Source organism: Chaetura pelagica, unplaced genomic scaffold, assembly GCF_000747805.2.
Source record: "Chaetura pelagica isolate M959 unplaced genomic scaffold, ChaPel_1.0 scaffold308, whole genome shotgun sequence".
In the NCBI taxonomy this organism is placed as follows: Eukaryota; Metazoa; Chordata; class Aves; order Apodiformes; family Apodidae; genus Chaetura; species Chaetura pelagica.
The window spans coordinates 1,242,005-1,254,032 of NW_009954442.1; positions in this window are offsets into that span (position 1 = coordinate 1,242,005).

Here is a 12,028-nt window from a genome sequence, read left to right on the forward strand (position 1 = left end):
AAAGTTATAGTTGCACTCTTAGGTTGTAGTAGGTGAAAGAAAAAAAAAAAACAAACCTGCATTAGAGCTTTTGAAATATTAATAGAAAACCAGAGTTGCATCTAGCAGATGAATACCATCCATGACAAGAGTCATTAAATAACTTGCTAAACTGTATCACTTAACTATGTTCATTTCTAAAATGAAAGGGAGCTGTCCTAGCTCTTCTTGGGAATTATTTAACTGAATTTATTTCCTCACCTGTATCCTCACTCTTGCAAAGGGCATGGCAATTTTCTTGATATAATTTTGTATAATATTATCAATACTTTTTTTTGATTGTTTTTCAATAAAGACGTAAAATCCATACCTGCACTTTGTGACAAAGTGTGTCCAAAATAATGCTGTGAAATGCATCTCCAGCCTTTATTCAGGACATGTCACTTCTACTTGCCTGGGCTTGCTTTGCTGCTTTCTCTATATTGGATGAGAACTTTTTGCACTTAGAGGTGACAGCAGTCGTTTGCACGTCTGCATTAATTTTGAAATAAATTATTTCTCTTGTCTTGAAGTCCCTTCTCCAACCCTCCATCCACCTCTGCATTCACCTCTTCCTTTTTCTCTTCTCCTTGCTCTTGTGCCACAGCAGTGAAGGCAGGTTCTCCATTCCCAGCTTTCTCTCACTTTTGCTGAGAATGATCTTTGCAAAAGCAGAATGGTATTTTTTCATCACTCAAGGCATTACTTTTTTTCCTTCTGCCTGAGTTAGACTGGAAACTCTTTGGGGCAGCATCTGTTTCTTCCTAGATTTTTGCAGTCTTTGAAAATGACACCTAAAAATTAAAGTGGCAAGGACATGAGTTATCATAAATTTCATTTTGTTTTAATTAAGATGAGATTACTGTGAACTTTATCTCAGAAGCCACCCTCCCTAAGGGATTCAGTATCATATGCTGTAGTTCTTCTTCTAGCAGATATAATCCTCTTTCTTTGTCCTTAGTCTTACACGGAACCAAATTCTGCTTACAGTTGCGCATAGGTATCCTCTTTCTCTGCTTGGATTTGCACAAAGTAGCAACTAAAACCAGAACTAATCATCAAACCAGAGACAGTGGAGAAAAGAAACTAATTTTGCCTGAAATTTGGTGGCCACAAGGGATCTCTTACCAGTTATCATGGTTTTCCTGTAGCAGATGTCCATCTACTTTCATGCTTTAGCTCAGGTCAGGAGTGCATTTCTGAAGTGAATTCCTCAGTGTCCAGTACTGCATATCTGTGCACATTCCAGAGCACACACCCTGCATCTCTTTTGGAGGAAGCTGAAGGTGGAGATGTACTCTGTGTTCTGCTATGGGCATAAACTTTCAATGGGTGTGTAGGGTGCTGAGGTTACACTGAAGCTCTTCTGAAATGAGCCTCGTGATGCACATACACCTGGGGGACATGCTGGGTTGGCAGCACCAGCTCCTTCATTTTACAAAGATGCTCCTGTTGGGCTGCATGATTTGCTGTGGCCTAAAACAGCTCAATGAGACAGGAAAAGGATGGCAGCCAATTTCTTTGGATCTTGGATGTGAGGAAAGAACTGCTTTTTAAGTCACTCCCCAGCCAGTGCAGGAGAGTGCTTCATCCTGTTCACTCCTGTCTAGTCTGTTCCCTCACCCTTGGTCCCCAGGCTGCCCATGGGCATCGCAGCTGGCTGCAGCTCTTCCCAGCACAGTTATTGAGCAGGGAACCACATTCAAGAAACTGTACTCTGGCAGTGTGTTATGTATGAAACTGGTGATCCTCTGAAAATTAACCTCCTCACTTTTTTTTTTTTTTTTTTTCAAAGGAAAAGATTCAATTATGTTACTAATAGAATACAGCTACTGGTCAGATAGAGTTATTTGTAACTGAACAGGTACAATATTTGTAAAAAAAGGTTAACACTTGACTAATACCGTGAAATTATTTTAGCCTCAGAATTGTCCGAGGGGCTAAGCATTTTTAAATGATTGCCAGAGGGAATAGGAATAAGCTCATATATTTTTCTCATGGATTACTGTTAGACAAAATCACATTGAAGAGGATTGTGAAGCAAGCAGCCTTGATTTGAAAAGGCTGGCTTGTTGATTTTCACATAACATTTTCAATTAAATGTTACCCCAAAGCTTAATCAACATTTAGGAGGATAAGCATTGTACTGTGTTATAGTTAACCACTGGAAAAAGACTCTTCCATAAATTTAGCGGAACTTTATAGCATCACGTTGCTGTCGAGGAGGATGCCCTTGTGATAATACCATATCACTGTCAGGAGAAGCAGAACCGCACCGGGAATTTTAAATAATTTTGTCTTATCAAAGACTGAGCTTTGTGGATAGCAGAAATAATGGTTAGCAGACTGTGGCTTTGCAGAATGGCTTGGCTGCTGGGCTACACCAGGAAACACACTTCTTCATCTTCCTAGAAAAACACGTGCAGAGCAAAGGAGTTTGTTTGGCTTTTGAGGACAAGCTGCACAGGCCACGCAGCCTTCCCTTCTAGGTTACTTGCCACATGTGCAACAAATTGGAACATTTTTAATTATGTGTTTTGAAGGACAGATAGACTGGATTTTAAGAAAGTCGTAATCTTTCTTGGGTTTATTTTAATCTTTTGGTGTTATTTAGAGTGTAAGGCTGATGATACTTGGGAGGTTTCCCAGTCCCTTCTCTAATTTTGTATTTTAAAAATAATCCATAGCTATATGATTAATTTTTATCAGTTGCATACAATCTTTTATTCCTAAAGGCAAAATATAGTTTTTAAGTACTGCAAACATATGTAGAAGAAATACTTTTATGTGAGCAAAAGCATTATGTTGTTTTAATTTTGAATATGTTCATACAAGATAACCATTAAGATGGCTCTTTTAAACCTGATTTCATTCTTAAAACATTTTTTTTTAAAGAATCATCATCTTTAGCATAATTATAATTTAAAAAATTAAAAAGAAGCTTTAAAGTTTTCAGTGCATAGAGAGGTTTTGGGACATCCCTGGGGACCTAGTGAGATTGTGAGCACCACAGAATGAGAAAGAGAGGGTTAAAGTCAGGCCCTTTGTGCCTGTTTCTTTAACCACTTTATTCCTCTATCTGTGAGTAAACTCTGCAAAAGCTGTGGGTCTTGCACTCCAAAACTTCCCAGTAAAAAAAAGCAAAACCAGTATTTGATATTCTTGCACATACACTTAGAAAGAAACCAGGCAAATATGTACTTGTGTACTGGACTAGGTACGTGACATTGTTTCACTAGGTTCCTGATAACTTGTATTTTTATAGTGTGGAAGTTGTTAGCACTTGTGAAAAATCAGTTAAGCTGATTGTAGGATCATGCCTGTGAGTGCAGGATGCCCAGGAGGAGCCTCCTTGCCTTGCCCCCCAGTGCTTGACATGTTCTAAAATTGGTGCCTGCTCGCGTGGCTGAGCGTCTGCATGCTGGCATGCTGTTTTTTTCTGGGAAATTATCCATGGGTAAGGCTTTTAATTTTGTCTAGCACAGGGAATTGAAGGAATTTAAAGGGTGATTGGAATTTGACATTTCCGCCTTTTTACTCTGAAGGATACTTTGATTAAAGTGTTGGAAGGCTCAGCTAATGGAGGCGTTGCTGCTATTTCAGATATACAGGGCATGAGGTTTGAAAGCAAGCCAAATCACAATGAGATGGAATAATGATGTCCTTGGTTTATTTTTCACTTGGTATATTCAGGTTTTGATTGGATTCTGAGCAAGGCAACAGTGTTCTCTCCCAGAAAGCAGTGCTGGTCCTTGGAGGCTTGCAGCCTGTTATCAAAGCAGAAACATTTTCTTATGAAGGTCATGGACTGAAGTGGTAGGAGAGGAGGAGAAAAACCAAAGGGGGAGGGAGAGAGAAAAGAAAGAAAAAGATTACCTTATTGGTCCTGACTAGGTACAGGCTTCTCATAAGAAACATTTCTGCAGTGAGACCTTATTACTACTTTGACCCAGCTAGCAGTCTGCTGTGATGGCATATATATCAGAAGATTTGTGGAGAATTCTGAGGTCTCTGTCCATTTATCCTTCTCCCTCACAACCCTCTCCCTGCTTTTGTTATAAACACCTAAATAGTTCCCTTCACCTTGTTTTGTTCTTTTTAATTTGTTTGTTTGTTGTTTGGTTGGGGTTTTTTTGTTAATATATCTCCAAGTTTTTCTTGGAAGAGACTGTTCATGAAGTGTTCTGAACAAAGCTCAGAGCTTCCCAGTTGTTGCTGAGGTGGTGGAAAATTAATGCAGGCACTGTATTTTCTAAAAGGTTATAAATATTTTGTTATCATTATTGGAAGTGTTAAAGAGCACCTTGTGAAGATCCTAGTTTGTGGATGCTGTAAATAAGCAGATAGGAGTCCACAATACATTCTGATGTGAATGGCTGATTCTGAGTTTGGGAATAGCAGAAGATTTGTTCTCATTTCCTTAATACAGGGAAAAATGCTGTTAGACTTAAAAGCTATCCTATTGCATTCTTGCAATTAGAAAACTACGAGCCAACTCCTCAGCCCTTCCTGGCTGTCTAACCTATTGTAAAACTGTTCAACTCATAAGAAAGGAAAACACAAGGACATCTGGGGCTGGGGGGATAGCAAGAGGGATGGAGGCACTCTGTGCTGCTGAGAGACCCAAGTGAGACTACCTTGGAGACAGGGATTCTACCCAGCTTAAAACTGTCATTAAAACTGCCTGTCAAAAACAACGGGAAGAGAAAACTCAGAAGGTACCAACTTGTGGTGAATTCATGATGAATTTGTGGATGTGATGTGTACAGTCTTACTAATACAAAAAAAAGTGGAGTTTTTTTGAGTTTGTTTGGTTTTTTTTTTGGGGGGAGGAATGTTTTTTTTTTGTTGCTTTCGATGAAGCTTGTTAGCAGTCCAGAATTAATTAATATTTTGCACTAGTTTTCAACAGGACAAAAGTATATATATATTTTTTTTTAATTTGACTTTATTTACTGTCAGCTTTTTCTTATCATGTGATTTAGTACACATTTAATTTTATGCTTGTTCCCTGCCCCACCCTTCCAAGCCCTGCAAACAGCACTGAAAATAGAAATCAGTATATTTTTACACCAAACTCTCAGGCCATATTTATAGATGCTTGGTCAACTGATGGTTACTCATTCTCCAAAAATGCAGAAGATCCAGATTAAAGAGATTGCTCTGTTTATGTTCTCTGTTTACAGAGGAGAAAGTTTCAGTTGCATTGGATGTTGAATGGCAACCAAAGGTGAAGCCAAGTAACTTTTCACAAAAAGGAATTCTTGTTTTCTCGCCAACATGAGAACAATTCCTTTTATAGTAGTCCATAAAGGATAAACACATTGTAGGGTTGATTCTGTCCCTTCTGTTCTTCCTAGTAATTAAATAAATCAGTTCTGAAACTCTAAAGAGAGCAAGGAGGGAAACAAAACTCTGAAATGAATGGTGACTTTCAGGAGCAGCCAAGTAATAGTAGAGTGTATAATACTTAATGAGGAGGAAAAAAAAAAAAAAAAGCAAGCTTTATAAGCACACCAAATAATCACAAATCTTAATTTTTTTCTTGTAATTGTTTAAAGTTCCATGAGATCTACCTCCTTACATACAGGATGGCTCAGTGATACTAGAGTAGATTTAAAAGTTGTTGCTTAAGTCACTCCCCCTATCTTTCTAGATAGCATATATGTTATATTGGTACTTAATTGTATCAAATTCCTCTATTAGAAGAAAAAGATACACGTAACAAAGTGACATTACTTAACTGATTACCTAATTTCTGGAAAGCTTTAGAGGATGGAAGTTAGGGCACCTTCTTGCCTTGGGAAAGGACGTTTATTGGATTATGTTGTCCATCTCTATTTCCTATTCAAAACAAGGCATGGCTATGCAGAATGAATTCAGAATTACTGTTGTTTTCAGCACAGTTGTTAACTTAATAGTATTTTTCAACTGTTACAGCTAAAACTCATAATTGTAAACATTTTATGTTTTGAAACAGAATGGTGAACATTCACCTTTTCATCTTTCTAAGGACAAACCTGTTTTTCATAAGGAATAGTGGCTGAATTGTGAAACCCAGACTCTTTCTACTGACAACATTGTCAGTTTTATTTTCTCTTGACTCTTTTTGCCACTTTCCCATTTCTCTGAGCCATACACATCCATTGCAGTACTGCTTTAGTTACTTTAAATTAAATCCTTTCTTCATCCCAGAAGACTTGCTAATTTTTGCATATTATCTTAATCTGATTTAACAGTCGTTATGCCAAGCTCCCAGTTGCTGCTGCTGCTGAATTGATTCATTTTGCTCCTGACAAGTTGCAGGCAAATGTGAAGCAAAGTTTAGTTGACCAGTAATCCTCCCCTTAACTGAAAGAAGGACATGGTTCGAACAAAGATTAGTTCCAAATATGGCCAGAGATTTTCTTTAAATCTGCCCACCATAGGCACAAAGGTTAATTGCTTCTTATCTGGAAAAATTTTATCTATAAAGTGAAAAACATCTCAGCTCTAGATAGGGACCAAGGAATTACTTTTTTCCTGGTGCAGTAAGTCAGTCTATGGAGGCTTTTTTTTTTTTTTTTTTTTTTTTTTGACCTATTATGAGTTCCTAAGAGGTGGTGTGGCTGTCTTGGAGTGCATCCAGAAACTGTTGCTTAGCCTGTAAACTGATGAAATTTCACAGACCAGCTGAGACTGGAAGGTGCCTCTGGAGATCATCTACTCTAATTCCCTGCTCAGAGCAGGGTCAGTGAGAGCAACTTACTCGGGGCAATGTTGACTTGGGTTTTAAGTATCTCCAAGGATGAAGATTCCACAACCCCCCTGGACAACCTGTTCTAGAATCTGACCATCTTCACAGTAATTTTTTTTCCTTCTTATGTTTCTGTGGAATTTCCTTTATTTCAGTTTATGCCCATTGTTTCTCATCCTGTCAGTGAGCACCAAAGAGAAGGGTTTGACTCTCTCTTCTCTACTTCCTGTGTAGTATTTACAGTTATTGGTAAGGTACCTCTGAACCTTCTCAGCTTCAGGCTGAGCAATCCCAGCTTTTTCAGCCTCTCATCATATAAAAGTTGCTCCAGTCACTTAATCATCTTTGTGGCCCTTTAATGGGCTTGCTACATTATGTCTATGTCTCTCTCATACTGGAAACCCCAGCACTGGACTCAGCACTGCAGATTTGTCTGACCAGGGTTGAGCAGAGAGGAAGGATAACCTCCTTCGACCTGCTGGTGATGCTCTGCCTAATGCTGCCCAGGGTACCATTACCCTTTTCTGCCCCAAGGGCACATTTCTGGCTCATACCCAACTTGGGGTCCACCAGGACCTTTTTTGCAAAGCTACTTTCCAGCTGGTCAGCTCCCAGTATATACTAGTTCATGGGGTGGTTCTTCCCCATTTGCAGGGCTTTGCACTTCAGATTGTTGAACTGCTCCTGTCAGATCTCTACCTGAGCTTTGGACAACTGGTCCCAACGTTTGAGTCCAACAGTTCAGCTAGTTTTCAGTACACATCACTGACCACTTACCTAGTCCATACTTGAGGTTTTTTTTATGAGAATGTTACAGGAGACAGTGTTTGAAGTCTTGCTAAAGCCAGGATAAACAACATCTGCTGCTCTTCTACCGGTCACTGATCCAGTCACCTCTTTCTGAAAGGCTGTCAGGTTGGTCAGGCATAATTTCCCCCTTGTAAACCCATGCTGATGACTCCCAGTCATCTTTTTGTTCGTCATACATTGAGAAATACTTTGGAGGATGCTTTACAGGTTTCCAAGAGGATTTGCTTCATCACCGTCGCATGTTATCCAGATCCTCCTCCTTGCCTCTCTTGAAAATGAATGTCGTTTGCTTTCTATCTATTCCTCAGAAACATTCCACATTGACAAAGATCTTTCTTACACAATCAATAGTCATGTCACAGTCACACCAACCAGCTCTCTCGGTGCTTTTGTTTACCAGCAGCCTTTCTGACTAGTGCAGAAGGTGGCCAGAAAGAGAAATTTAGAGTCTCTCGTGTTTCTGTTGATGCAGGTTTTTGCACGGTATGCACGCAAACTGTCCATATTTGCCTCTATGCCCATACTAGAAACTCTCCAGAGCTTCTCTGATTTAGAGCTTCTCTGAACATCCTCTTACTGTAAAGCTTATCTAATTATATTAATATTTAGTGTGGAATGTCCAATATTTGTTTAAATGCTACCCAAGTTCAAAATCCATTAAATACATTACCCCAAACCTGTAGTAGTATCAGTGCATTTTTTACAGCAGTTTAAAAATTGAAGGGTAGCAAAATGTCTTAGGTGGAGTTCTAAGTTATTTAATCCATATCCTATAAAAACATGGTTATTATTTTGAAGACTCATTGTCAATTTCCTCTGAGGAAAAAATACATAAAAAGCCTGAAAGATCTTTAGTTTAAATAGGTGTAAATATGTTGAGATATCTTTAATTTACAAAGGAAATCAAAGTTATTCCTGTTGCCTTAGAAATGAATGCTGTTTTCCAGTCTACAGTCAGTGTATCTATGTCATTGAAGAAGTATGGTTAACTTTGCCATTTTAATCTTTTATATGTAGATAAATCCTGTTTGTTGCATCTCTCTTGTTATCTGTTTTTCTTACCATTTTCTGTTATGATGATAATTTCAGTATACTTGTTTATTTTAAAGAAGCAACAAACAAAAAATGTAATAAGAAATGTAAATTATTTTTCCAGACCATATTTATTTATGCTACCCAAGTTATAAAGCCTATTTTTAATTGTTTTCACCTGTTAAAGTGCAGTAAAGAAAGAATTAGCTGCTTCTTAAACTTGTAAATAGCATAGTCTGCAAATATATGTATTCATAGTACAATTAAATGCTGTCTGCCTGATAGCACAATCTTCTCAAAGTCAGTCTTTTTTACTAGGAATTTTTTGAAATTTAGCATAAGCTGTTTGAGGTATTTGAAATGCTGACATAATCAGAAGTCATTCAGTTCTATTCTCATGGGAAAGGCTCTCAGTTAGAAACCTATTGGAAACCAGAGGACTCTTGATTTGCAAACTTAAAAGGTGTACATTCATATAACAACTTTTTGGTAAGACGGAGAGTGTTTTTGACACAGAAAGAAAATGTACCATGTGTGTCACAGCTTCCAGGATTCCTTAGGTTAATTCTGCTTCTTTAGAAGTTATTCTGTTTTGGTTTTACAATATGTGAATTTGCATCCTCTGATTTATTTTATTGTAATCCTTTGTATTATAATTTGCATTCTTTGTAGCCTATTTCTTAGTCTATAGCTGTACTTGTATCTATGGCCAATCATGGGAAGTTGCTTTTAGAAATCACCTATTTCTTTCTCACACAGGAACAGCACAATCCTCTGCAGTTGCCTGAGGGCTTTTCCTAATAAACACCAGGGATTATTTTTTGTGTATAATGATGCCATTCTCTACTTTCTACACAGTAAAAATCCCTGGATTCTTTTAATCTTCAATTTTTTTGGTAAGAATACATTCCTGGGGAGCTGTTTTACCTGAGTTCAGAATATGCTAAGAGTTTGCAATGTACTCCCTATTCCATGCGGTTGACAGCATGTAGTTTGAAATAAAAATTGTCAGCATTTTGCTTTGTAGATATGGCTCTACAATCATTAATTGGGTATTAATTGCCAGTATGCTGTGCAAAATTTTCAGACTCAGACAAGATGATGCATGTAATCATTGTAACAAGACCCTGGTTGTTTTTTTGCCTTATGAACTTGAATACTGAAATTACTTTGGCAAAAGAGAGCAAGAACTTGTTTTCTGTATGAAGAGAGAAGTTATCATTGCTATGGCCAGGGCTGAACTATAGCTGTAAACAACCAAAGATGTTGGTAAAAGGAGGAGAGTCCCAGAAGTGAGTTTATGAAACTTCAAGCACTATATATGATGGCAGTGACAGTTACTAGGTATTTCAGCAGTTGTCAAAAGGTCTTGTTATCCTGAAGCATACCACAGTCATTGATGACATGATAGGGAAGGGAATAAAAATAAAATATTTCAGTAATTCCATCATTAACTTATTAACACGATCTGTATCTGTTCCTGCATCCATGTATCAGTTAAAGACAATCTTTCAAAAAGCATATATATGAGGGGCAAAAAGAAAATAACAGCAAGTTTGTTTATGCCAGTATACAGCTGACTCCACTGTAGTTCAAATCCATCCATAATCTCTCACATAATCTAAGTGGAATGAATGTCTAAATTGTTATTATTGATATAGTACAACAATTGAAAGTACTGTTTGTGGGAAATCATATGCAATTAAGCTATAATATAAATGCAATTTAAAATGAAACTGCAGATTAAGTGTAACACTCAAGAGTGACGGCATACAGAGAAACCCTCTTATGGGGCCCTAACTATTAGCAATATTATTATAATTGTTAACAGACACAAATGTCAGTGCTGTAAACTAGTCAGAATTGCACCAGAAAATCAGTGAATCCCTTGTTTCTGGGGCAAACACAGTTAGCACTTTAGATTTCCTTATGTACAGAGCCTGTCTGCCACAGAATTTCTCTATGAAGGCAGACAGGACTGGAGCTAGCTGGCAACGCAACCTAAACAAACACTAAATGCACCTAGACCCCCTCTTTGTATAATTTATTTGTGCATTCGTACCTTTTCATGCTTACAGTAACATAAATGTATTTATATATTTACAAAACAATTACAAGACTGTTTTCATCATATGAATATCATGATAGATGATGGATGTGTGAAGAGTAGGAGGCTGTTTGAGACAGTAGGAACTGATGGAAAAGCAGAAACAGAAAGGCTGTATGAAGCCACACTGAAATGTGGGCTGGAAGAAGGGGAGCAATCAGGTAGAATGCAGCTGGAGAGGATGCAAGGAAGGAGCTGAGACATGCATCAGCCATAGAGCAGTGCCAATGTAATACACGCCTGCAAGGAGCTTGTGCAACAACATAAGGTAGAGAAAACCCTGAATAAAATGAGTAGAAATAGCAGATATGGGAGGTTAGTTTAACAGGCTTTCTTTCTAATATGCATCTTTTTTGTCACCGTGTCCTCTGACACTGGCTGACAGGTAGGTTTGCAAGACCTTGCTGCCCAAGTTACAGCTTTCATGAAGTGTGTGTGGTAACAAGAATGAGAAAGCATAGGTTTCTCATTCAGATCCCTTTACAGTTCTCCTTGCCTTCCCTCTGTGACAGGTCCGCTGTACGTCACTCCAGTATGTCTCCCTGTAATCTAAATCACCTTGTTCTGTGTGTAGAATAAACAACATTATTGGTTGTTGCAACATTGCATAAATTACAGATTATGCATAAATTGTGATGGGTCTAAATTAATCACTGCCTAACTTTATGTAGACATTACTTGTAATATGACTAGTTTCTGTTTAGTTTTCACACCTAATTGGGACATCTATATTACACAGCTTTGACTTTAGCCTGGTTTGTGGGTAGATAGGACTTGGTATGAGTTTGCTTTTTCTCCCTGAAGCTCAGAGAAGAGGCCGCCATAGATACCAACAACAAGAAGGAGTCTCTGGGAGGCACCTGTACTTTTCTAGATGCTCTCTTCAGGTCTTTGTGCCATTCACAGCCACTGTGGATGGAACATATCCACCATCTGCAGCAGAAGCTGAAAGCCACAGAGGGAATGCTGCTGCTCAGATTTGGGCTCAGGCTGCAGCCTAATGCACCCAAATACTTTTGAAACAGGGAAGTATTCACTGGAGACTTGAGAGAGGGAAAAGAGGAATGCTGCAGTTTTGTGAGGCCAGGACCACAGGAGGTCCTCCAGGGCTGCTCCCTTTATCGATTGTTTGGGTCATGATGTCTGTGCCAAACCGCTCTGTCAGCTGCATGGTGCTGGCTCTTGCTAATATATTTGTCATGGTTCTCTCTTCACCCCCATTCTCCCACCTCACCAGAAAAAAAAAATCAGATTCAGTTTTTACATAGTTTGAGTAGAAGACATTGTGGGGTCTGTTACAGCTCAGCACAAAAAGCTGGGCAAGT